The sequence below is a fragment of the Bufo bufo genome, chromosome 8 (assembly GCF_905171765.1).
Source record: "Bufo bufo chromosome 8, aBufBuf1.1, whole genome shotgun sequence".
Lineage (NCBI taxonomy): Eukaryota > Metazoa > Chordata > Amphibia > Anura > Bufonidae > Bufo > Bufo bufo.
The window spans coordinates 96,708,293-96,735,609 of NC_053396.1; positions in this window are offsets into that span (position 1 = coordinate 96,708,293).

The following is a 27,317-nucleotide window of genomic DNA, read 5'->3' on the forward strand; positions in this document are numbered from 1 at the left end:
ACGAAGTGAAAGCTCAGCTTTGAAAAAGCTTTTATGCAGACGGATCTTCGGATCGTCTGTATAAAAACTAACCTACGGCCACGGATCACGGACACGGATGCCAATCTTGTGTGCATCCGTGTTCTTTCACGGACCCATTGACTTGAATGGGTCCGTGAACCGTTGGCCGTGAAAAAAATAGGACAGGTCATATTTTTTTCACGGCCAGGAAACACGGATTACGGATGCGGCTGCAAAACGGTGCATTTTCCGATTTTTCCACGGACCCATTGAAAGTCAATGGGTCCGTGAAAAAAAACGGCCACGGCACCCGTGGCCGTTGTGACGTTTTCCGTTTTTTCAATGGGTCCGTGGAAAAATCGGAAAATGCCCCGTTTTGCAGCCGCATCCGTAATCCGTGTTTCCTGGCCGTGAAAAAAATATGACGGTCGTGTGCATGAGGCCTTATTGATTTTCTTATACAAAACTAAGGTTGATTATAAGTGTATATAGGTACCATAGCTTTTCTGCCTCATTAATAGGTACCAAACTGTAGAGTTAATTAGCACCAGCTGCTTCTAGAGCTTACGCTGATCTAAGTCATAAATTTATACGGAGACAAGAAAGCCTTTTTTCAGACTGGTCCATTCATGAGAAGAAACCTTATTAAAAGTGCCCTTCCCATGAACTCTCTAGGTCATCTTTAAAATACATACAAAATGGTGAATATAACAATATGGCCTCTTATAGATATACAGCCAGGTCCAGAAATATTGGGACATCAACAGAATTCTAAGATTTTTGGCTCTATACACCTCCACAATGGATTTGAAATTAAACGAACTCTATGTGCTTTAACTGCAGACTATCAGATTTAATTTGAGGGTATTTACATCCAAATCAAGTGAACGGTGTAGGAATTACAACAGTTTGCATATGTGCCTCCCACTTGTTAAGGGGCCAAAAGTAATGGGACAATTGGCTACTCAGCTGTTTCATGGCCAGGTGTGTGTTATTCCCTCATTATCCCAATTACAATGAGCCGATAAAAGGTCCAGAGTTTATTTCAAGTGTGCTATTTGCATTTGGAATCTGTTGCTGTCAACTCTCAAGATGAGATCCAAAGAGCTGTCACTATCAGTGAAGCAAGCCATCATTAGGCTGAAAAAACAAAACAAATCCATCAGAGAGATAGCAAAAACATTAGGCGTGGCCAAAACAACTGTTTGGAACATTCTTAAAAAGAAGGAACGCACCGGTGAGCTCAGCAACACCAAAAGACCCAGAAGACCACGGAAAACAACTGTGGTGGATGACCGAAGAATAATTTCCCTGGTGAAGAAAACACCCTTCACAACAGTTGGCCAGATCAAGAACACTCTCCAAGAGGTAGGTGTATGTGTGTCAAAGTCAACAATCAAGAGAAGACTTCACCAGAGTGAATATAGAGGGTTCACCACAAGATGTAAACCATTGGTGAGCCTCAAAAACAGGAAGGCCAGATTAGAGTTTGCCAAATGACATCTAAAAAAGCCTTCACAGTTCTGGAACAACATTCTATGGACAGATGAGACCAAGATCAACTTGTACCAGAGTGTTGGGAAGAGAAGAGTATGGAGAAGGAAAGGAACTGCTCATGATCCTAAGCATACCACCTCATCAGTGAAGCATGGTGGTGGTAGTGTCATGGCCGGGAGCTCCTCCAACTGGTAAGTGACATGACCTGTCACTTACCAGTAGGAGGAGCTCCCGGCCGGACCTGTCACTTACCAGTAGGAGGAGCTCCCGGCCGGACCTGTCACTTACCAGTAGGAGGAGCTCCCGACCGGACGCAGACCATCGCAGCTCACAGGTAAGTATGATGGTTCTACAAATTGCTAAGTAACCATGGCAACCGGGACTGCAGTAGCGTCCTGGTTGCCATGGTTACCGATCGGAGCCCCAGCGATTAAACTGGGACTCCGATCGGTACACTCCGCTGCCACCAATGATAGGGGGGAGATTTTAATTAGGAGGGGGAGGGAGGGGAGAAGGCACACTGGCCACCAACGAGTTAACTACAGGGGAGGGGGGGGCCCACTGGCCACCAATGAGTTAACTACAGGGGAGGGGGGGTCCCACTGGCCACTAATGAGTTAACTACAGGGGAGGGGGGGGGCCGGCCGCACTGGCCACCAATGAGTTAACTACAGGGGAGGGAGGGGGGGCCGGCCACACTGGCCACCAATGTGTTAACTACAGGGCGGGGGGCTGCCCCCTGCTGCCTGGCAGCACCTGCCAGGCAGCAGGGGGCAGTCATGTACACAGTTCTTTTAGTATATTCTAACCTGAAGCGTCCCCATCACCATGGGAACGCCTCTGTGTTAGAATATACTGTCGGATTTGAGTTTCACTATGTAACTCAAATCCGACGGTATATTCTAACATAGAGGCGTTCCCATGGTGATGGGGACGCTTCAAGTTAAAATATACCATCGGATTGGAGAAAACTCCGATCCGATGGTATATTAACTCCTGACTTTACATTGAAAGTCAATGAGGGATGGATCCGTTTGAAATTGCACCATATTGTGTCAACGTCAAACGGATCCGTCCCCATTGACTTGCATTGTAATTCAGGACGGATCCGTTTGGCTCCGCACGGCCAGGCGGACACCAAAACGACATTTTTTTCATGTCCGTGGATCCTCCAAAAATCAAGGAAGACCCACGGATGAAAAAACGGTCACGGATCACGGAAAAACGGAACCCCGTTTTGCGGACCGAAAAAAATACGGTCGTGTGCATGAGGCCTAAGACATATGTATTGTTTTATATTGTTACGTCTTATTAAGGACATTTATGTATTTGCTATAGTATATATATTCTTAGGAACGCATATATTCCTATTATATGATGAAGACAGTTTGGGTATGGACTTTGTTAATGAGTATATGTAAAGATGTGGTGTTTTTACTCACAATCAATTAACCCTTTGGTATAGCAGAGGAGGCACAGATATCTCTGTAAGAAAACAAGCTCATCATTTTATTATCTATAACATGAATTTAGGAGTGAGAGAAACATTCAAAGGGGAGCCTAGAAGTCTGACCTTAATTGGTAAGAAGTGTCAGAATTATTCCCCTAGCTTTGATTGTCAAATGTATAGAATGCAAGATGAAGTCAGATTTTCTAGTTAACTCTTTGTAGTATGATGCTAATAGCTTATACAACACTGCCACCTAGGTATGAGTAGGTGACATTACAACAGGAGCAGAAGTACATTCTGGGTGATGTAGTGACATCACCACCATTATCACATGTACACGCCTATCCGACAGTGATTGGAAAGCTCCAAACTAGGAAGGTATGTCTAACTGATAATAAGTTTGTGATCATAAACCACACACACATGAGGGAAAAAGACCACCAACAAGAAAGAAAGGAGAGACCTCAGGAGAAAAATCCGGATGACCACAACGTACCTTAGAACTGACTTCCCTTAGTCTCTGCACATCATCTGCATTCTCAGTAATGTATAGCATTATTTTGTGTAGTATTGACATAAATTAATCAGCCTGATATTTGGCAAACTCCCTGCTGTTGGCGGATGTATAGTTGTTAAAGGCGCTACATCAATATTATAACTATTCTGTAACGATGCATATTACTGAATCAAAGATCTAATATTGATTTTTAGAACAAACTTTCTGATTGGAATAATTTCATTCCATAGTCAATACCAGGCTTACCAGGATAATTTATATTGCTACCCATTATCTGAGATTTGTCATAGTTGTGTGCAGAGCAAGGGTTCGTATCTTTTATTAACGTTATTCAGTTTTTATATCTAAAATTGTGGTCAAGACGGATTGTATTATATTCTTATGTCTGAGAGGTACTGTGTATACGCTGATATTTGTGTTGTGTTTTATCTTGTGGTGGATTTTGGGTACTACATTTTACTAACTATATCATTGGTTTTATATTCCTTGTTATTGATTGTATATAAATTATTGTATAATAAATCACTTATATTTTTGCATAGATGCTTGTACCTTGTTTTACGGATTGCACAATATAAATAAATAACTGATCAAACTCTTTTTAAGGTGTCATATATGTCCACCTCGAGGATCAAAATCATTTGAAATTTTTCTTTGATCCTTTCTTTTATATAAAGCCTTTTGCTTTATATCCCCGACAAGGTACAGTATAGTGGAGAGAGAGTGCCTGGCTATCAAGTGGGCACTTGAGTCTCTCCGCTATTATTTGTTGGGTAGAACATTCTGCCTGGTGACTAACCACTCCCCTCTCAAGTGGATGAGCCAGGCCAAAGAGAGAAATGCCCGAGTCACCAGGTGGTTCCTGTCCTTACAAAACTTTAAGTTCTCTGTAGAACACAGGGCAGGCCGGTTACAGGGAAACACGGATGCCCTGTCCCGAGTATACTGTATGGCATGTGTTCACCCCCTCAGGGTTGAACAAAGGGGGAGGTATGTAAGAAGGTACAAGGAATCATCGTGAATAATAGGTACGTGTCACCGAGGTTCCTGGCCTCGGTAGAGTAAGAGCCAGTTTTTATGTGTCAGCAGCAGTTACTGTTTGACACCTTAATACTTAGTATGGCTGTAATAGCTTATCCGGGACGGCTCTTACTGGGAGTAGTCAAAGTGCTGGGTGGGTGGCTACTCCCCATGTTCCAGGCCGGGTTTTGCCAGGCATAAAAACCAGTCAGCACTGCCAGGTGAGTGGATTTACCTCCCTCTGACAGTGGAGCTCAGGAGTCTGTGTGCTGTGAACTGAGGGCTGTGCTGGGATTTGAGGTTTGAGCCTGGCTGGAGGACTCAGGCCCCTCTAAAGGCGAACAGGCCACTTATGGACTTGATGAGGCTGAACGGCTAACAGGGTGTGAATTAGCACCCAGGAGAAAAGGTGACTTTTATTCTTTATGGACTTTCCTTGTGTGTGAACAAACACCAAGCCACCTGCATTTTGTGATACACCTTATCTGCATTTTTTTATACACCAATGTGTGAATAAACACCGCTGTTTGATTCAAGAACTGTGTACATTGCCTCTATACTGCATCCGCTAGTCCTAACTACCAGAGCGAATCCCCACAATATATATATATTATTATTATTATTATTATTATTATTTGATCTGCCTATGTGGATCTAGTTCTTGTAATGCAGATCTCATGGCACATGTCACTTTATGCACATGCACTTTGTTTAATTGTGGCACATGGACCAGATGTATTTAATTTAACCATGATTGTGATTACACTGTGATTGGTTGGTCACTCATGATATGCTTATATATGCCTTCATTTTCACTATTTCATTGCTTGAGGAAGGCTCTTGTGAGCCGAAACGTCGCAAGTTTGCCACACCATGGGTGAATAAAAGTTTTTGCTTTCACTACTACTTAGGAGTGCAGCCCTACTTTTTCGCCTTTATATATATATATATATATATATATATATATATAGTAAGGTGGCAGCAGGTAAAGTGTTAAATGGCGTATATATTCCACCTAGGTTTCTCACCTATACATGATGAGGGGCTCTGTTTCTAGCACTGGAACAATTTACTCTGCAGCCACTTGATTAATGCAGCTGAGCTTAGGCCTATTTAAAAGACCCAGGCTGCATTATGTGGGAGAGAGCCAAACAGGCTAGTTGCTCTGTGTGAGCAGAAGGTACAGGTTGCTGTTACTTTGTTTTATTTGGGACAGTCAGGTACGTTACTGTCTAGTTATTGCTCGGACGAGCAGGAGTTTCTTTATGGTATGTTTTATTTTTGAACCATGCATCCTTTACATGTGCTGCCTGTTTACGCTGACAGTAAATGCCAGAAAGGACCGCGCTTTGAAACCTTAAAGTCTGTCTTGTCTGGGTCTCTATAGCATTGGACTTGCTCGGACCAGTGAGCTAAATAGAAAAGTCATATATATATATATATATATATATATATACACTCACCTAAAGAATTATTAGGAACACCTGTTCTATTTCTCATTAATGCAATTATCTAGCCAACCAATCACATGGCAGTTGCTTCAATGCATTTAGGGGTGTGGTCCTGGTCAAGATAATCTCCTGAACTCCAAACTGAATGTCAGAATGGGAAAGAAAGATGATTTAAGCAATTTTGAGCGTGGAATGGTTGTTGGTGCCAGACAGGCCAGTCGGAGTATTTCACAATCTGCTCAGTTACTGGGATTTTCACGCACAACCATTTCTAGGGTTTACAAAGAATGGTGTGAAAAGGGAAAAACATCCAGTATGCGGCAGTCCTGTGGGCAAAAATGCCTTGTGGATGCTAGAGGTCAGAGGAGAATGGGCCGACTGATTCGGAAGCTGATAGAAGAGCAACGTTGACTGAAATAACCACTCGTTACAACCGAGGTATGCAGCAAAGCATTTGTGAAGCCACAACACGCACAACCTTGAGGCGGAAGGGCTACAACAGCAGAAGACCCCACCGGGTACCACTCATCTCCACTACAATTTGCACGAGCTCACCAAAATTGGACTGTTGAAGACTGGAAAAATGTTGCCTGGTCTGATGAGTCTCGATTTCTGTTGAGACATTCAAATGGTAGAGTCTGAATTTGGCATAAACAGAATGAGAACATGTATCCATCCTCTGATGGCTACTTCCAGCAGGTTAATGCACCATGTCACAAAGCTCGAATCATTTCAAATTGGTTTCTTGAACATGACAATGAGTTCACTGTACTAAAATGGCCCCCACAGTCACCAGATCTCAACCCAATAGAGCATCTTTGGGATGTGGTGGAACGGGAGCTTCGTGCCCTGGATGTGCATCCCTCAAATCTCCATCAACTGCAAGATGCTATCCTATCAATATGGGCCAACATTTCTAAAGAATGCTATCAGCACCTGGTTGAATCAATGCCACGTAGAATTAAGGCAGTTCTGAAGGCAAAAGGGGGTCCAACACCGTATTAGTATGGTGTTCCTAATAATTCTTTAGGTGAGTGTATATATACACAGTAGACATAAAAAGTCTACAAACCCCTGTTAAAATGTCAGGTTTCTGTGCTGTAAAAAAATTAGACAAAGATAAATCATTTCAGAACTTTTTCCACGTTTGGTGTGACCTATTAACTGTACCACTCAATTGAAAAACAAACTGAAATCTTTTAGCTGGATGGAAAAAAAACTAAAAAAACTAAAATAATGTGGTTGCATAAGTGTGCACAGCCTCTTATAACGGGATGTAGCTATGTTCAGAATTAAGCAATTGTAGCGGTCAGAGGAGGGAGAGACCGCAAAGCAGGATTCAAGTACAGTACAGCGGACAAGGAGACTGAAGGAAAAACGGCTTTATTAAAGAACCAGATGTAACTGCCGGAAAATCGGATTAACGGTATAAACAGGTTTACACAGATTACATGAACACGAGTTAGAATAAATGCGTACCACAGTATACACATCAGAGTCCAGGCTACACTCAGCTAGTATACTCCTATCTAGACCTGCTACCCAGGGGACGCTTCTACAGTGCACTGACTAAGTCCCTGACTCTATAACCTATCACAGATCAGCACCGGTGCCACTCACAGTTCTGCAGATTCTCTTGGATCCAGGTCCGGTCGCTTGCTTGGCTGTCTTTCTCTCTCTGGTCACAAATGCAGCTCTCCACCTCTGGCAGGACGGATCCGGCGTGTCTCTACACGGTCCCACTTCTTCTGGAACACACAGTGCAGTCTCTTTCTCTGGGTCACAGCTGCAGCACTTTAGTTCAGAGTCTATCTTGGCCTGTCTCCAGAACAGCCAGCTTCTCAGGACTCCATCAGTCAGGCTCCATGTCCCATCACTAGCCTTTACTTGGCTCCTAACATGGCAGCCGTCCTCTCACAGCTCTCTGGACACACCCACCTCCAGTCAGGACTCAAACCCCGGGAACTTCTGGCTCCTCCTACCTCTTGGGCATCTCAGCAACAGTTCAGCTTCCTCATTCTCCGAGCCACAATGACCTCTAGTGGCTGAAATAAGTAATCACAGTCTATGCAACACCATATTGTAAGATATCTGTGCAAAGAACAGTATTCTAGGGGCTGACCCTTACACAATCACATTCAAAATCATGTTAAATAGGAGTCAGCATACACCTGCCGTCATTTAAAGTGCTTCTGATTAACCCCAAATAAAGTTTAGCTGCTCTAGTTGGTCTTTCTTAATCGCATCCCACAGCAAAAGCCATGGTCCACAGAGAGCTTCCAAAGGATCAGAGGGATCTCATTGTTAAAAGGTATCAGTCAGGAGAAGGGTACAAACAAATTTCCAAGGCATGAGATATACCATGGAACACAGTGAAGACAGTCATCATCAAGTGGAGAAAATATGGCACAATAGTGACATTACCAAGAACTGGACGTCACTCCAAAATTGATGAAAATACGAGAAGAAAACTGGTCTGAGAGGCTACCAGGAGGCCTACAGCAACATTAAAGGAGCTGCAGGAATATCTGGCAAGTACTGGCTGTGTGGTACATGTGACAACAATCTCCCGTATTCTTCATATGACTGAGCTATGGGGTAGAGTGGCAAGACAAAAGCCTTTTCTTACGAAGAAAAACATCCAAGCAAGGATACACTTTGCAAAAACACGTCTGAAGTCTCCCAAAAGCATGTGGGAAAAGGTGTTATGGTCTGATGAAACCAAGGCTGAACTTTTTGGCCATAATTCCAAAAGATATGTTTGGCCCAAAAACAACACTGCACATCACCAAAAGAACACCATACCCACAGTGAAGCATGGTGGTGGCAGCATCATGCTTTGGGGCTGTTTTTCTTCAGCTGGAACTGGGGCCTTAGTTAAGCTAGAGGGAATTATGAACAGTTCCAAATACCAGTCAATATTGGCACAAAACCTTCAGACTTCTGCTAGAAAGCTGAACATGAAGAAGAACTTCATCTTTCAGCATGACAACGAACCAAAGCATACATCCAAATCAACAAAGGAATGGCTTCACCAGAAGAAGATTAAAGTTTTGGAATGGCCCGGCCAGAGCCCAGACCTGAATCCGATTGAAAATCTGTGAGGTGATCTGAAGAGGGCTGTGCATAGGAGATGTCCTCGCAATCTGACAGTTTTTGCAAAGAAGAGTGGGCAAATCTTGCCAAGTCAAAATGTGCCATGCTGATAGACTCATACCCAAAAAGACTGAGTGCTGTAATAAAATCAAAAGGTGCTTCAACAAAGTATTAGTTTAAGGGTGTGCACACTTATGCAACCATATTATTTTATTTTTAGATCTTTTCTTCTCTCTACCTAAAAGATTTCAGTTTGTTTTTCAATTGAGTTGTACAGTTTACAGGTCACATTAAAGGTGGAAAAAGTTCTGAAATGATTTATCTTTGTCTCATTTGTTTACAGCACAGAAACCTGAAATTTTAACAGGAGTGTGTAGACATTTTATATTCATTTTCAGTGCATAGGTGATTAAGGGACACTACTTTTGATTCACAATTTTCAGACAATTCTCATGGTTATTTACTTTGGATGTTGGATCGCTTCTGAAACTGCATGCATACCACAATTTTTTTTTTTTGGGCAGCGCAGCAGAAAAAGTAAGTGTATATATATATATATATATATATATATATATATATATATATACAGTCAGGTCCATTAATATTGGGACACCGACACAATTCTAACATTTTTGGCTCTATACACCACCACAATGGATTTGAAATTAAACGAACAAGATGTGCTTTAACTGCAGACTGTCAGCTTTAATTTGAGGGTATTTACATCCAAATCAGGTGAACGGTGTAGGAATTACAACAGTTTGCATATGTGCCTCCAACTTGTTAATGAACCAAAAGTAATGGGACAATTGGCTTCTCAGCTGTTTCATGGTCAGGTGTGTGTTATTCCCTCATTATCCCAATTACAATGAGCCGATAAAAGGTCCAGAGTTTATTTCAAGTGTGCTATTTGCATTTGGAATCTGTTGCTGTCAACTCTCAAGATGAGATCCAAAGAGCTGTCACTATCAGTGAAGCAAGCCATCATTAGGCTGAAAAAAAAAAAAAAAAAAAACCATCAAAGAGATAGCAAAAACATTAGATGTGGCCAAAACAACTGTTTGGAACATTCTTAAAAAAAAGGAATGCACCAGTGACCTCAGCAATACCAAAAGACCCGGAAGACCACGGAAAACAACTGTGGTGGATGATGAAGAATTCTTTCCCTGGTGAAGAAAACACCCTTCACAACAGATGTCCAGATCAAGAACACTCTCCAGGAGGTAGGTGTATGTGTGTCAAATTCGACAATCAAGAGAAGACTTTACCAGAGTGAATACAGAGGGTTCACCATAAGATGTAAACCATTGGTGAGCCTCAAAAACAGGAAGGCCAGATTAGAGTTTGCCGAACGACATCTAAAAAAAGCCTTCACAGTTCTGGAACAACATCCTATGGACAGATGAGACCAAGATCAACTTGTACCAGAGTGATGGGAAGAGAAGAGTATGGAGAAGGAAAGGAACTGCTCATGATCCTAAGCATACCACCTCATTAGTGAAGCATGGTGGTGGTAGTGTCATGGCGTGGGCATGTATGGCTGCCAATGGAACTGGTTCTCTTGTATTTATTGATGATGTGACTGCTGACAAAAGCAGCAGGATAAATTATGAAGTGTTTCGGGCAATATTATCTGCTCATATTCAGCCAAATGCTTCAGAACTGATTGGACGGCGCTTCACAGTGCAGATAGACAATGACCCAAAGCATACTGCAAAAGCAACCAAAGAGTTTTTTAAGGGAAAGAAGCTGAATGTTATGCAATGGCCAAGTCAATCACCTGACCTGAATCCGATTGAGCATGCATTTCACTTGCTGAAGACAAAACTGAAGGGAAAATGCCCCAAGAACAAGCAGGAACTGAAGACAGTTGCAGTAGAGGCCTGGCAGAGCATCACCAGGGATGAAACCCAGCGTCTGGTAATGTCTATACGTTCCAGACTTCAGGCTGTAATTGACTACAAAGTATTTGCAACCAAGTATTAAAAAGTGAAAGTTTGATTTATGATTATTTTTGTGTCCCATTACTTTTGGTCCCTTAACAAGTGGGAGGCACATATGCAAACTGTTGTAATTCCTACAACGTTTATCTGATTTGAATGTAAATACCGTCAAATTAAAGTCTGACAGTCTGCGGTTAAAGCACATCTTGTTTGTTTCATTTCAAATCTATTGTGGTGGTGTATAGACCCAAAAAAATTTACAATTGTGTCGGTGTCCAAATATTAACCTACCTGACTGTATATATATATTCGAAATGAGTGTGCCTATCTCAGTATTTAAAGGGCTTGTCCAGACCCTGAAAAAAATTAAGGATGGCCAGACATGGTGTACAAAGATGTATATATGAAAAAAACTGAAAATACCTGCTCTGGTTGTCCTGGTTCCTGTGGCGCATCTCTGTCCCTGCTGCTTCTGTTAGTTCCTTGCCAGATGTCTGATATGCCGACCTAAAGGTGGACAATCTTCCCACTCTTCAGTGCGTACAATTGGGATTACCTTAGTCAACTTTGGTCAGCCTGTTTGTAACTCCCAACTGGTGCTTCCAGTTAGATTACAAACTTTGCCACTGAAGAAGAAAATGACTGGACAACTATTTTGTACCCAGTTCATCTTAGTTTGTAGCTGTGTCTGTATCCTCTATGCCTGTGTTTAAGCCTTGCTACTTGTTTTACAGATCTAAGAATGTATTCCATTTTACCTTTTATTTCTAATGCTTTTTGATAAGGATCTCTTTTCAGTATGACCAAGCATATGATTGGTGAGACTTTGGCCCCATATCTGAATATGAATTTCCTGTATGTTTCAAAAGTATACTTATTTTAGTAAAGATACTGAGTCAATTATTATCTTCAATTAAAACAATCCTCACAATATAAGCAGTATGTAGGGAATGTTGTTCATGTAATAGGAAATGAACTAGAGCATTTGGTGACGGTTGCTCTTAGCAATCACACCCTCCCAAGTTGTGTTGTAACAGTACACTATTTAGTTATTTATAAATAATATGTTGCTGCAGCTCCCAGCCTGCTAATCCTTACAGGCAATTCTAAATTTGTTGGGCCTGCAAGGTGAAAATGAAGCTCTCCCACTTTAGTCAGTCAGCGTTCCTCATGGGCAGGCGGGGTAATGGTGGTCGGATGGAGGGGGCAGGGGAGCACCTTCAACGAGGCAACATGAGGCGGTTGCCTCAGGCAACTCCATCTAGGGGAAAGTGGGTAGTGGCAGCAGAGATGCGCACCTGCCAACAGCGTATAGAGTACTGTGCACAGTACTCTGCACTGTTACTAACCAGCTCAGGATGTGGCGCCCGCCCTGCTCTATTGAGGGGTGGCATGTCTTGACTAACTTACAGGGTGCTTGCAGGAACTTTGAGAGGCCAAGAACAGCAGGAGAACAAGCAAAGCAGGACCTGACACTCCCAGCCTGGGGACCTCATATGAGCATGCTGGGAGCATCAGGTCAGGAGGAAAACATGCCCACCAGACAGCACATAGGACCACCTCGCACCAAGAAACAAGTGCAGGCCTGGAGCAGGGGCTCCTCACATCAGCCATGGCCATTCTACAGAGCTGCAGGCAGGCTAAACCAGGATCCTGCCTTCCTCTCACCTTCCTTTAGAAGTTTGATGCAGACTGGATGATCTGCAAGACCAACAGGAGGGGGAGAGGAGGCTGCAAACACTGACACTAAGCTGTTCTGTCTGGGCTGCCTTCCTACTTTATCTGCCAGCAGAAAAGGTAAGAGCAAAGTGTTGCATTGCCAGAATACATTCTTACATTCCTGCCTTGCAGGACAGGGAGTCTACGAACCAATGCTAACAGGAACACTTTAAACTCCTTGAAATTGTGAGACTGAGACTGTGTGTAACTGTCCCAGTCTCCCTGAAGCAGAATATACTCCACATGGGCCCCCCCCAACCCAAAGGGCTGACATCTGTGGCAAGAAGAACATCTTCCCTTTTCCAAGGTACTCCCTTCTGCAGATTCTCCAGATCCATCCACCACCTCAATAATTTCAGGGTGTGAGGAGATAGAGTGATCTCTGAATCCAGGGATTGCAGGCATTTGTCCTATTCTGCTAGGATCTGGAGGTTTCTTGAGTGATATTGGGGCCACTCTACCCTGCAATAGATGCTGTCATAAGTCCCAGGACTGACATAGCATTCCTTAGACAAACTGTCTGAAAAACAAGAAGCTCCTGGTCCCCTGCCAGTGAGATAAAGATGTCACTATGTGTCACGGCGGACGTGCACTCAGACTAACAGATAAACCACCAACCAGGCTCTAGGCGAGAGGCAGAGGAAGGGTCACCTCCTAGCTAATCCCTGATCTCTCTCCCTGCACTGCTCAGCCCACATGCAGACCTTAGTGGTAGGTATGATGTGTCCCCGTGCCTGGGCTGAAACACCCTAAATTCCCTGAGATGGTGAAGAGGGGAAATAGGAGCAGCCTGCTAGCACAGAACCTGGATGGGAGAGATAACACAAAACAATCAAACTAGAAAAAAAAACACACTTATCTTACAGAGCTGGAACAGCCAACCTTCCTTCCTAGCTTCCAAGACCAAAGTGATTCCTATAATCCGCTCAGAGCACTGGGCTGGAGTGCTATTTAAACGAATGACCCCACCCAGTGCACCTGATGGGAGGCGGATCCAGCACGTCTCCAAAACAAAACACTAAACTCGTGCTGCTATTCTGGCCGACCTCTGCACATAGTCAGGGCGGGGCATGACAGTACCCCCCCTTCATACGAGTGACCTCCGGGCACCCCGGACCAACCTTATACGGATGGGACCTATGAAAAGCCCTCACCAGTCGGCTGGCGTTGACATCTAGAGCCGATACCCACGTCCTCTCCTCAGGGCCGTATCCCCTCCAGTGCACCAGGTACTGAAGGGAACCCCGAAGAATTCTAGAGTTGAGAATCCTGGAGATCTCGTACTCCAAGTTTCCCTCGACTAGAAGAGGAGGAGGAGGCAATGGCGATGGTTCCACCAGTTTCACATATTTTTTTAGTAACGACCTGTGGAACACATCATGGATCCTCCAAGTCTGCGGAAGATCCAGCCAAAACGCAACAGGATTGATCACCGCAGAAATTTTATACGGACCAATAAATCTTGGACCCAGTTTCCAAGATTTGAATTTGATATTTTTAGTGGACAACCACACCAGATCACCCACACACAGGTCCGGACCAGTCAACACGTCTCCTGTCAGCCATTCGTTTATACCTCTCACCCATCCTCTCCAAATTCCCTTGAATCCTCCGCCAGATGGAGGATAAGGCAGAAGAGAATCTCTCCTCCTCAGGCATCCCAGAGGAACCAGTCCCAGAAAAGGTACCAAACTGAGGATGGAAACCGTATGCACCAAAAAATGGCGACTTACCTGTGGACTCCTGCCTACAGTTATTCAATGCAAATTCTGCTAAGGACAAGAATGAGGACCAGTCCTCCTGATTCTCAGCCACAAAGCACCTCAAGTAGGTCTCCAGGTTTTGATTAGTACGCTCCATCTGACCATTCGACTGCGGATGAAAAGCCGAAGAGAATGAAAGTTGAATGCCAAGTCGAGAGCAGAACGCCCTCCAAAACCTGGAGATAAACTGCGTGCCCCTATCAGAGACCACATCCGAAGGAATACCATGCAATTTCACAATATTATCCACAAAAATCTGCGCAAGAGTCTTAGCGTTAGGCAGACTAGTTAGCGATATAAAGTGAGCCATTTTACTGAAACGGTCAACTACCACCAAAATCACTGTTCTCCTGGAGGAACTCGGCAGATCCGTAATAAAGGCCATAGACAAATGCGTCCAAGGACGAGACGGAATAGACAATGGAAGAAGTGAAACAGCCGGTCGAGTATGAGCAACCTTTGACCGAGCGCAGGTTTCACAGGCTGTCACGTAATTCTCAATGCTCTTACGTAACCCTGGTCACCAGAACCTCCGGGACACCAGATCACAGGTGGACTTACCACCAGGATGTCCAGCAAGGACAGTATCGTGATGTTCCTTGAACACCTTGTATCGCAGGCCCTCAGGAACAAACAACCTCCCTGGGGGACAAGAAACAGGAGTTCCCTCCTGGGCTCCCAACACCTCCATCTCCAATTCAGGGTATAGACCGGAGACCACCACACCATCCGCTAAAATCGGCGCAGGATCCTCTGAATCACCTCCCCCAGGAAAGCTGCGAGACAAGGCATCTGCCTTGACGTTCTTGACCCCTGGGCGAAAGGTAACCACAAAATTGAACCTGGTAAAAAACAATGACCATCTGGCCTGTCTAGGGTTCAGACGCTTGGCAGATTGCAGGTAAGCCAAATTCTTATGGTCTGTATATACCGTAACGGGGTGAGACGCCCCCTCCAACCAGTGACGCCATTCCTCAAAGGCCAACTTGATAGCCAACAACTCTCTATCTCCAACATCATAATTCCTCTCGGCGACCGGGAGCTTCTTGGAGAAAAAGGCACACGGAACCCACTTGCCAGGGGATGAACCCTGTGACAACACCGCACCAACCCCCACCTCTGATGCATCAACCTCCACTACAAATGGCTGACACACATCCGGCTGCACCAGAATGGGAGCAGACGCAAAACGCTCCTTAATAGCCGAAAAGGCCTGCAATGCCTCAACCGACCAGACAGAGACGTCGGCGCCCTTCTTGGTCATATCAGTGAGAGGTTTTACTATGGTAGAGTAGTTTGAAATAAATTTTCTATAATAATTCGTAAACCCCAAGAACCGCATCAAGGCTTTCTGGTTCTCTGGTCGGTCCCATTCCAGAACCGCCCAGACCTTCTCGGGGTCCATACGAAAACCAGAATCAGAAAGCAAGTATCCCAAGAACGGAAGCTCTTGCACCGCAAACAAACATTTCTCCAATTTGGCATATAATTTATTCTCCCGAAGGATCGTCAAAACCTCTCTCACATGATCCTGATGGGTCTTCAGATCAGGAGAATAAATTAAAATATCATCCAGGTAAACTACTACGAACCTCCCCACCAAATGATGAAAAATGTCATTGACGAATCGCTGGAATACTGCTGGCGCGTTCGTCAACCCAAAAGGCATAACCAGGTTCTCAAAATCACCCTCATGCGTGTTGAAGGCCATTTTCCACTCATCCCCCTCCTTGATTCTGATCAGATTGTAGGCTCCTCTCAAATCCAACTTGGAGAACACCTTGGCTCCCACAATCTGATCAAAAAGATCAGAGATCAAGGGCAGGGGATATGGATCCCGGACTGTAATACGGTTCAATTCCCGGAAATCCAAACACGGTCTCAGTGATCCATCCTTTTTCTTCACAAAGAACAAACCCACTGCCACTGGAGACTTAGATGGTCTAATATGACCTTTTGCCAAACTCTCGGCGATATACTTTCGCACGACCTCTCTTTCGGGTTGAGAAAGGTTGTAAAGCCGAGACTTTGGCAACTTAGCCCCTGGGATGAGATTAACTGGACAATCATAGTCACGATGAGGGGGCAATTCCTGAGCCCCACCCTCTGAAAAGACATCCGCAAAATCTGAGAGATATTGAGGTAAAGCCGTAATAGACACACCAGAGATAGATGTGCCAAAACAATTATCCGAACAAAACTCACTCCAACCGATGATTTGCCTCGCTTGCCAGTCTATAATTGGGTTATGTTTAGTCAACCATGGTAACCCCAAAACTATAGGAGCTGGCAAATCCTTCAAGACAAAACAAGAAATAATTTCAACATGTGAATCACCCACCCTTAAGTGAATACCATGAACAATGTGAGTAAGGCTAGTCCTAGATTTTGAAGGAAAAGAAAGTCAATTAGGTTTACCCCAGCACCACAATCAAGGAACACGTCAACAAAAACATTTCTTGACTCCAGCTCCACCATAGCTGGAAGGAGAAAACGGGAACTGCAGGGAGCTTGCATACCTGCCTGCTCCACCACACCATTCATGCCACCAAGTGTCAGGGAAGTTTTTTTTTTTCTTTTTCTCTACCACCTGCAGTTTAACATAAGGACAAGCAAAAACAAAATGACCACTCTTTCCACAATAGTAACATAGTTTGTGCAATTTCCTAAAGTCTCTACTATCAGAATGGCAAGAAATCTGACCCAATTGCATGGGTTCCTCTGCTACCCCCGCGTTACCTGTAACATCACCCGGGGAGGCAGTAGAGATGAAACCACTCACAGAAGGGATACCTTGCGCAGGGGGAGCCCTATACCTCTCTCTGATACGTCTGTCTAGCCGTACTGCTAAAGACATGGCGTTCTCCAAAGAGTCTGGGTATTCATGAAAAGCAAGGGCATCCTTCAATCTTTCAGATAACCCCTGACAAAACTGGCTACGTAACGCGGGATCATTCCACTCTGATTCAGTAGCCCATCTCCTAAATTCCACACAGTAAGCCTCTGCAGTATGTTCCCCTTGAAACAAACTACGTAATCGCGACTTTGCCATCGAGACCCGATCTGGGTCATCGTCGATTAATCCCAGAGCCTTAAAAAATTCCTCCACCGACCGGAGCGCCCGAGAACCAGGTGGCAGAGAAAAGGCCCAGGATTGCGCGTCCCCTTTAAGCAAAGAAATAAATATACATATCCTCAGACTCTCATCACCTGACGACGATGGACGCAGCCGAAAGTACAATTTGCAGGACTCTCTAAAACGGACAAAGTCATCCGTACCCCATGAAAATCGATCAGGAAGAGCCACTTTAAGCTCCACACAAACTTGACCTCCTCCTGATGCCAGAGCACTCTGACACCGTGCGACCGAACCACGCAGCTCCGCAACCTCTAGGGATAGCTCCTGCATGCGGTCAACTAATGCTTCAATTGCCGTCATCACAAAACCGCTGAGTAATGACAGTGAAAGTTTTGGGCGGATTATAATGTCACGGCGGACGTGCACTCAGACTAACAGATAAACCACCAACCAGGTTCTAGGCGAGAGGCAGGGGAAGGGTCACCTCCTAGCTAATCCCTGATCTCTCTCCCTGCACTGCTCAGCCCACATGCAGACCTTAGTGGTAGGTATGATGTGTCCCCGTGCCTGGGCTGAAACACCCTAAATTCCCTGAGATGGTGAAGAGGGGAAATAGGAGCAGCCTGCTCGCACAGAACCTGGATGGGAGAGATGACACAAAACAATCAAACTAAAAAAAAAAACACTTATCTTACAGAGCTGGAACAGCCAACCTTCCTTCCTAGCTTCCAAGACCAAAGTGATTCCTATAATCCGCTCAGAGCACTGGGCTGGAGTGCTATTTAAACTAATGACCCCCCCGTGCACCTGATGGGAGGCGGATCCAGCACGGCTCCAAAACAAAACACTAAACTCGTGCTGCTATTCTGGCCGACCTCCGCATATAGTCAGGGCGGGGCATGACACTATGATCCTGTAGAAGTAAGGTCAAGAAGAGGCACAAAGCATTATAAATCATTATAAATTATTACTTTACTGAGAGAGTAGTGGATGCATGGAATAGCCTTCCTGCAGAAGTGGTAGCTGCAAATACAGTGAAGGAGTTTAAGCATGCATTGGATAGGCATAAGGCTATCCTTCATATAAGATAGGGCAAGGGGCCATTCATAGTATTCAGTATATTGGGCAGACTAGATGGGCCAAATGGTTCTTATCTTTCGACACATTCTATGATTCTATGATAATGCCGTGCACTCCTGCAAGTCCAGAATGGAGGATCACGCTCATACATGGAGCGTGATTCTCGCAATGGACTCGCTTGTGTGAAACAGCCCTAATGAATCCACAAAATCTAGAGCATTATTAATCACTGGGAAAGAGGATAACAATTGCTCCCTAGGAGTTCCTCCTTTTATGTGAGCCCCGAACTGTTCTCATCCATAGTTCAGGGACCTGGCAACTGAAGTAGCAGCAACAGCAAATTTAAAAGCCTCCTTGTTCTTTCTTAAATATACTTCAGCCCTTTTGTTCATGGGACCCTTAAGGAAACACATGTCCTAAAACGGTAACACAGCTTTTCTGGACATTTTGGCTACCGAGGCTCAATTTTTGGTGCTCTATCCCATATCATCAAATGGGTATTTTATTTTTACTCAGGAAGGAATAAAAAAAACTTCCTATCTAGTTTCTTCCATTCTTTAGAGATACCTGAATATTCTTATGGACATCAAAAATCTTCCTTTTCCTTGGCCCAAGACCCTCTAACATTACATCCTGGACCAACTGTTGCTCATCCAACCCTATAGTGGCTCTAACCGCCTTAACCAGGGTGTTAGTATTTTCTGCATGAAAGAGCGGCTTTTCTGCTGAAGAATCCGCTGCTAACTCTCCTTCTTCCTCCAACCCAGATAATACTTGTAGCTGTTGCGTATCTGTTGTTTTACAGAGCAGGCACCTAGAGGTAATGTCTGAACATTTAACCCCTCTAATGCCATGGTCAATTGCGACCATAGCATCTGAGCGGTTTGCAGTCCTGGGGACCGAATGGCTCCCCCCACGCTAACATCAAGGTAGTCGTTGGGTTGCTATGGCAGCCTCAGGCCTTCTCAAGAATCTAAGCCCTGCCACAGCTATGTTCCTATGGTGCCATCCTGTGACAGATAAGAAGACAGTGATTCTCCCATAGGCTGCATTGTTAAATCATTGCAGTCTATGAGAGAAGTGATTAGTTGAGCACATGTTAAAGTCCTATACTATAAGGGAATGTATACCTTTAGGAGCGCAAAGGCATGACGTAAAGACGCATGGCCTCGTGCGAGGAAGCCTGGCGTCCCTTGTTGAGTGCAGGGGAGGTGGATAACCTCCTTGATGGAGCACCGGCCCTAGCTTCTGGGTTTGGTCGACCTGCATGAGGACCTTGAAGAGGATTAGGGAAGCTGCAAAAAATTGGTAGGGAGAAAAGAGCATACCAGCCATTGGTTATGTGGTGCAACGGTGTGGTGAGCTAATGGTTCAGCGGATTGGCAGATCGGTGTAGAACTATGACCTATGCGAACCTCAGGAGCCAGTTTCCCCTTAGGGAGTGAGAAGTCTGAAGGTTGGTGGTCTGCTGGAGGAATTGTGAATCTGGAAGGGCTGGTACACCACGGAAAAACACCACTAGATTACATTTAAATGGTGTTGCCGGTGTGGGGGTACATAAGAGTATTATCCCTGTTATCACTCAGACTGCCGGACTGTTTTGTTGGTTGCTTGGTGGGGGCCCGAGATATAAGTGGACCACGGGAACTGTTGCCCTTGAAATAATGGGGAACTGGAGGTAATCGCAGGCTGCTGGAGAAAGTGTGGGTCTATATGTTATGGCGTATCATAAAATGCCACAAAGGATCAGTTTTATTTCCTTTTTACTTTGAAATGCACCAAAGAATAACTCACTACTTGTAAGCCCCAAGGAGATACCCTGCTCTAATGGACATCAGAGAGTCAAGATTTTAAAGACATAATATACAGTCGTGGCCAAAAGTTTTGAGAATGACACAAATATTAGTTTTCACAAAGTTTGCTGCTAAACTGCTTTTAGATCTTTGTTTCTGTGATGTAGTGAAATATAATTACACGCACTTCATACGTTTCAAAGGCTTTTATCGACAATTACATGACATTTATGCAAAGAGTCAGTATTTTCAGTGTTGGCCCTTCTTTTTCAGGACCTCTGCAATTCGACTGGGCATGCTCTCAATCAACTTCTGGGCCAATTCCTGACTGATAGCAACCCATTCTTTCATAATCACTTCTTGGAGTTTGTCAGAATTAGTGGGTTTTTGTTTGTCCTCCCGCCTCTTGAAGATTGACCACAAGTTCTCAATGGGATTAAGATCTGGGGAGTTTCCAGGCCATGGACCCAAAATGTCAACGTTTTGGTCCCCGAGCCACTTAGTTATCACTTTTGCCTTCTGGCACGGTGCTCCATCGTGCTGGAAAATGCATTGTTCTTCACCAAACTGTTGTTGGATTGTTGGAAGAAGTTGCTGTTGGAGGGTGTTTTGGTACCATTCTTTATTGATGGCTGTGTTTTTTGGCAAAATTGTGAGTGAGCCCACTCCCTTGGATGAGAAGCAACCCCACACATGAATGGTCTCAGGATGCTTTACTGTTTGCATGTCACAGGACTGATAGTAGCGCTCACCTTTTCTTCTCCGGACAAGCCTTTTTCCAGATGCCCCAAACAATCGGATAGAGGCTTCATCGGAGAATATGACTTTGCCCCAGTCCTCAGCAGTCCATTCACCAAACTTTCTGCAGAAGATCAATCTGTCCCTGATGTTTTTTTTTTTTGAGAGAAGTGGCTTCTTTGCTGCCCTTCTTGACACCAGGCCATCTTCCAAAAGTCTTCGCCTCACTGTGCGTGCAGATGCGCTCACACCTGCCTGCTGCCATTCCTGAGCAAGCTCTGCACTGGTAACACTTCGATCCCACAGCTGAATCCTCTTTAGGAGACCATCCTGGCGCTTGCTGGACTTTCTTGGATGCCCTGAAGCCTTCTTAACAAGAATTTATTCTCTTTCCTTGAAGTTCTTGATGATCCTATAAATTGTTGATTGAGGTGCAATCTTTGTAGCCACAATATCCTTGCCTGTGAAGCCATTTTTATCCTACGCAATGATGGCTGCACGCGTTTCTTTGCAGGTCACCATGGTTAACAATGGAAGAACAATGATTTCAAGCATTACCCTTCTTTTAACATGTCAAGTCTGCCATTTTAACCCAATCAGCCTGACATAATGATCTCCAGCCTTGTGCTCATCAACATTCTCACCTGAGTTAACAAGACGATTACTGAAATGATCTCAGCAGGTCATTTAATGACAGCAATGAAAAGCAGTGGAAAGTTTTTTGGGGATTAAGTTAATTTTCATGGCAAAGAAGGACTATGCAATTCATCTGATCACGCTTCATAACATTCTGGAGTATATGCAAATTGCTATTATAAAAACTTAAGCAGCAACTTTTCCAATTTCCAATATTTATGTAATTCTCAAAACTTTTGGCCACGACTGTACAGTATATGGAGAAGAAACTATATATTTAATTTAATTTATTATAAAGGAATTTTGTGCATAATAAGATTGCTATTTTTCCAGTTTCTATTTGATATAATTACTGAGGGTTTTTTTTCTTTCATTTTTTTCCCCTTAATTTTTGATATAATGATGGGACATTGATTGGACATTATGAATTATGGACTGATTTGCCTTTTCTTATTGCCTGCATAGGAATTGTCTCGGATTCAGAGACAATTCCCATAGTCGGCTGGAGAGAGTGTGGGTGCATCAAGTATGGCGTATCATAAAGGAGCAGTGCTTTTTATATTTCTAGGATATCTCTGAATAAGAACTCTGAATAGCACTAAAGCATTTTATCCCTTGTAAGTAGCAAGGTGAGACTTTAACTCTAATAGACTCATTACGAACTAAGGTACTAAAGACAAGTTAATGCGGTCAAGATTGGTTGATTCCTCTCCTACTACTTAATGTGATTATGGATGAGTTTACTAATAATGTTTGATGTTCATGTGGGATATGTATTGGGTATTATGAATTAAGGGTACATTCTCTTTTTTATTTTTATTTAATCTACCAAGTTATCTGGATCATGTCATCAAGTGTAAGGATTAATCTCTGTATGACTCTTTATTGATTAACGGGGGGAGGGTGATTAGTGGGATAATTGATTACAAGGGGGGGAGGGGGGAACATGCCGGCTAAAGCCCAGAACAGGAAATCAGTGGGGACAGTATCACCTAATAGCCCCGTAACAAAAATGGATACATTTCTGAAATCTCCGCTGGGTAAGACCAGAATAGCACAAAAGAATCAGGGATATATGGAAGGAAAGGAGGATGGAGGTGATCAACATAATACCGGGAACCCCGAGAAAGGGGTCACAAGAATGCCCAGAGTAAAAAAGGAGGGGTTGGATATAAAGATAAATATGGTTGATAATAAATTGGAAGATATATTATGTGCAGTGAATAAATCCAATCAATCCCTGGTAGATTTAACAGTAAAGGTTGCTTCAGTGAAAAATGATATAAAAAATGCCAGATAAGTCGAATGTTGAAGAATGTATGGAATAAAATCAGAAAGATATCTGGGCTATGTCAAGCTCTTTATTACACCCCATTATGGCAGAATATTAACTTAGGGGAATTTTTGTTATTGGAAGATTATACATTTTGGGAAAAGAGGGGAATAGTTTTGGTGTCACAGTTTTTAGTCACGCAAGGGAGAATAATGTCACTTGAGGACTTGTGTGCCGGGGAAGGGGTTGATAAATTGACTGAGTTTAAGTATGCACAATTAAAACATGCATATGACTGTACAAAGACAAGAGATATTTCACGATTAGGGATCATGAGTTTACGGATTTTTGTTATAACTTTAAAGATATAAGGATTACAATATCACAAATATACAAAAGAATTAGGAAGGGATTAAGTAAAATGGTTAGGTTTAAGAGTGAGAATAAATGGGAACGGGAGATTGGGGGTAGGAGTGCACTACAATGGGAAAATGTTTATAAAAATATAAAAAAGGCCTCTATATCAAGCAATCATAGACTAATACAAATTAATATAATCCATCGTTTATATTATACCCCATCACTGCTGTCTAAAATAGATAAAAATAGGGTTCATAGATGCTTAAAATGTTGAAATAAACAAGCAGGCTTTATCCATCTCATATGGAGTTGTCTGATTACTCAGGAATATTGGGGTAATATATTTAAGGAGCTGGGTAGGAGCACGGAGGTAAAACCTGCGGTAGGAATAGAACTTGCAATATTAGGATTCCTCCCCATGGACAAAGGGTATAAGAAGTAAAATATAATGTGGTTGAAAGGGCTATTAATTGAGAGAATAATAATAGTTAAAAAATGGGGATCAGAAAATTACCCTGAGTTTAGTAAGTGGAAACAAGTAATGAATAGGATAAAGAATTATGAACGTGTATTGTTCTGGGAGAAAAAAATAATTAGACAATAAGAACAGACATGGCCAGGATGGATATGAACTACTTTTGGTGGTGTTCTGCTAAATTTGAGCAGATGATCTCAGTTGGCTCCTGCGATAACGGAGGGAAGGGGGGTAGTTGGGGGGAATGGATAATAATTTATTTGAATATTCAGAATATGGGTGTCACGACAGAGATCGGCGAGACTGGCAACACGTGGTTTGATCTGACAGGTTTCCTTGTGGATCAATAGGCGTCTGTGTTGTTTCTGGTAATGGCCACACCCCTTGCCTCAGGTGTTGCTAATGTGGTCATTTAACCTGCCTTATTTAAAGTTGCTTCTCCCACTATGCTGTGTGGTTTATAGCTTCAGTTTCAGTTCTGGATAGCTGGTGTGTGGATCTCGGTGGAGTTCCTGGTGCTTCCATTGCTCCTTTGGTGTTAAGTCTTTCCTTTACCTTTTGTATTTTGTTTGAGTTCATTGAGTGTGTTGCATTTCCCTGTAATTTGTATTAAGACCTGAGGGAGACTCCTGTTTGTCCTTCCTTTTGAAGGAACAGGCTGTCTCAGTTCTGACATTAGTACCAGGGTCCTATAGGGTGAGTTAGGACATTAGGTATTCCTGTGTATTAACTCACCTACCTCTGGGGTCTTTTCATACTGGTAGTTAGTCAGGACTTTGATTAGGGTTTTACTAGGAGGTGTCCATCTCCTTTCCCTAGTTTCCAGGCCTTATTCCCTCACCGCTTTCCCTCCTAATTTTGGTGTGGTGTATCCCTCCCACACCTGAACGTGACATTATAAACCGCCAAAACCGTCATTTTTTTGCTTGTTTCAGTACAGCCATGGATCCTATTGCTGTACTGGACAGACAGCTACAGGGGCTGTCTTTGGAGGTAGCTGACCTCCGCACGACCGTCTCGCAGATCTAGAGACCACAGGCGGCTGGTCCTAGTGATGGGTACCAGGCCTTTCTCGAGCCTAAAGTTGCCCTCCCGGACAGATTCTCTGGGGGAAGTGATAATTTCATTTTCTTTAGGGAGGCGTGCAAATTGAGAGAGAGATCCAGGGGCCCCCACTCTCAGGACGTACTATCACATAACGTATCGTCTTCCTCTGACACTTTGGGTGAAGATATTCCTAGGTTTATGTCTGGGGACGAACCCATGCAATTAGGGGGAGCTACTCCTCGATCCACTTTTAAGCATACTGGCAATAGGAAGAGAGTGTGTTTTTTCTGCGGACAAAAGGAAAATTTTATCAGAGTATATCCATGCATTCAACAGCAAAAAGAAAAAAAAAAAAGGACATTTAATTCCCATCTGGCTCTCTTTGAGGGGTGAGAGGAGAGTCAGAAAATGTGCATTTGTCTTTTACTGGTAGTACCCGATTTCTCCTGGCTGCTAAGGTGGAGCTAGAGTCAGAAACTGTGGGGATTGAGGTGTTTATCGACAGCGGGGCCGGGGTGAACATAATTGATGCTCAGTTCATTCGTATGCACGGGTTGTCACCAAGTGCATTAGAAAAAAAACATTTCAGTTTTTGCTATTGATTCTGCACCTCTAGCTCAGAAGTGTTTATCTCAAGTGGTGCATGATATCAGATTAAGAGTGGGTGACTTTCATCAAGAATTTATCTCGTGTTTTGTATTGGAGGGTTTCCCTGCACCATTGGTTCAGAGTTTACCGTGGTTAAGCAAGCACAATCCAACCATCGATTGGCAAGTTAGACAGATTCTGGATTAGGGTGATTATTGCATTGACAATTGTCTGAATACATATTTTTCTGCTTTAACTATTAAGACATTACCCTCTTCTATATCTAATTTTGCCAACGTGTTTTCTGAGAGTGGATGCCAGGATTTACCTCTGCATCGGGAATATGATTGTCCTATCAATCTTATTCTCAGAGCTAAATTGCCAAAATCTAGGTTGTATAACCTTTCTGAACCTGAAAGACTGGCCATGAGAGAGTATATTACCGAGAGTTTGGCTAAAGCACACATAAGACCTTCCAAGTCTACAGTGGCAGCAGGGTTCTATTTTGTTAAAAAAAAAAAGGAGGGAGGTCTTCGGCCATGTCTGGATTTCCGTGAACTCAATTGGATTACTGTCCGTGATCCTTACCCTCTTCCTTTGATTCCCGATTTGTTTAACCAAATTATTGGTGCCAAGGTGTTCTCCAAGTTGGACTTATGGGGGGCATATAATCTGGTTAGGATCAAGGAAGAGGATGAATGGAAGATGGCTTTTAATACTCCTGAGGGGCACTTTGAGAACCTGGTCATGTCTTTCAGATTGACCAATGCTCCTGCGGTTTTCCAGCATTTTGTGAATGACATTTTTCATCACCTTGTGGGGAGGTTTGTAGTCGTGTATTTGGATGACATTCTAATTTATTCTCCAGACGTGGAAACACATCAGGATCACGTTAGACAGGTGTTACAGATCCTAAAGGACAATAAATTGTATGCAAAATTAGAGAAGTGTGTTTTTGCTGTACACGAGGTGAAGTTTTTGGTCTACCTGCTGTCATCTTCAGGTTTTCGAATGGATCCAGAGAAAGTCTGTGCTGAATTGGACTGGGATCGACCTGAAAATCTGAAGGCTCTTATGCTGTTTTTGTGGTTCACCAACTATTACCGAAAATATATTCAGAATTATTCGACAATAGTAAAACCCTTAACGGACATGATTAATAAAGGGACAAATATCTCAGTGTGGTCTGATTCGGCGTTGCAAGCCTTTTCTGCGATTAAGGAATGCTTCTCTTTTGCCCCTATATTGGTGCAGCCAGATGTATCACAACCTTTCATTGTGGAAGTGGACACGTCAGAGGTAGGTAGGAGCAGTTTTATCGCAGGACCTGTCACCTGGTAAATGGCGTCCATGTGCCTTTTTCTCTCTAAAAAAAAAAGCTCTCTTCCACAGAAAAATTATGATGTGGGTAACAGAGTGTTATTGTCCATTAAGTTGGCTTTTGAGGAATGGTGTCATTGGTTGAAAGGGGCTTTTCATCCGATCACGGTGTTCACAGATCACAAAAACCTGGCTTACCTGGAGTCAGCTAAACGACTGAACCCGAGACAAGCCAGATGGTCTTTGTTTTTCACCAGATTCAATTTCATTGTCACCTATTGTCCTGGGGTTAAGAATGTCAAGGCAGATGCCTTGTCACATATAGTACTTTTCCTGGAGGTGGTGATTTTGAAAATCCAAGTCCTATACTGTCGGAAGGGGTGGTGATATCCACTCTTTACCCTGACCTAGGGGCGAAGGTGTTAGAGGTCAAGGGATATGCACCAGATTATTGTCCCTCTGGGAAACTTTG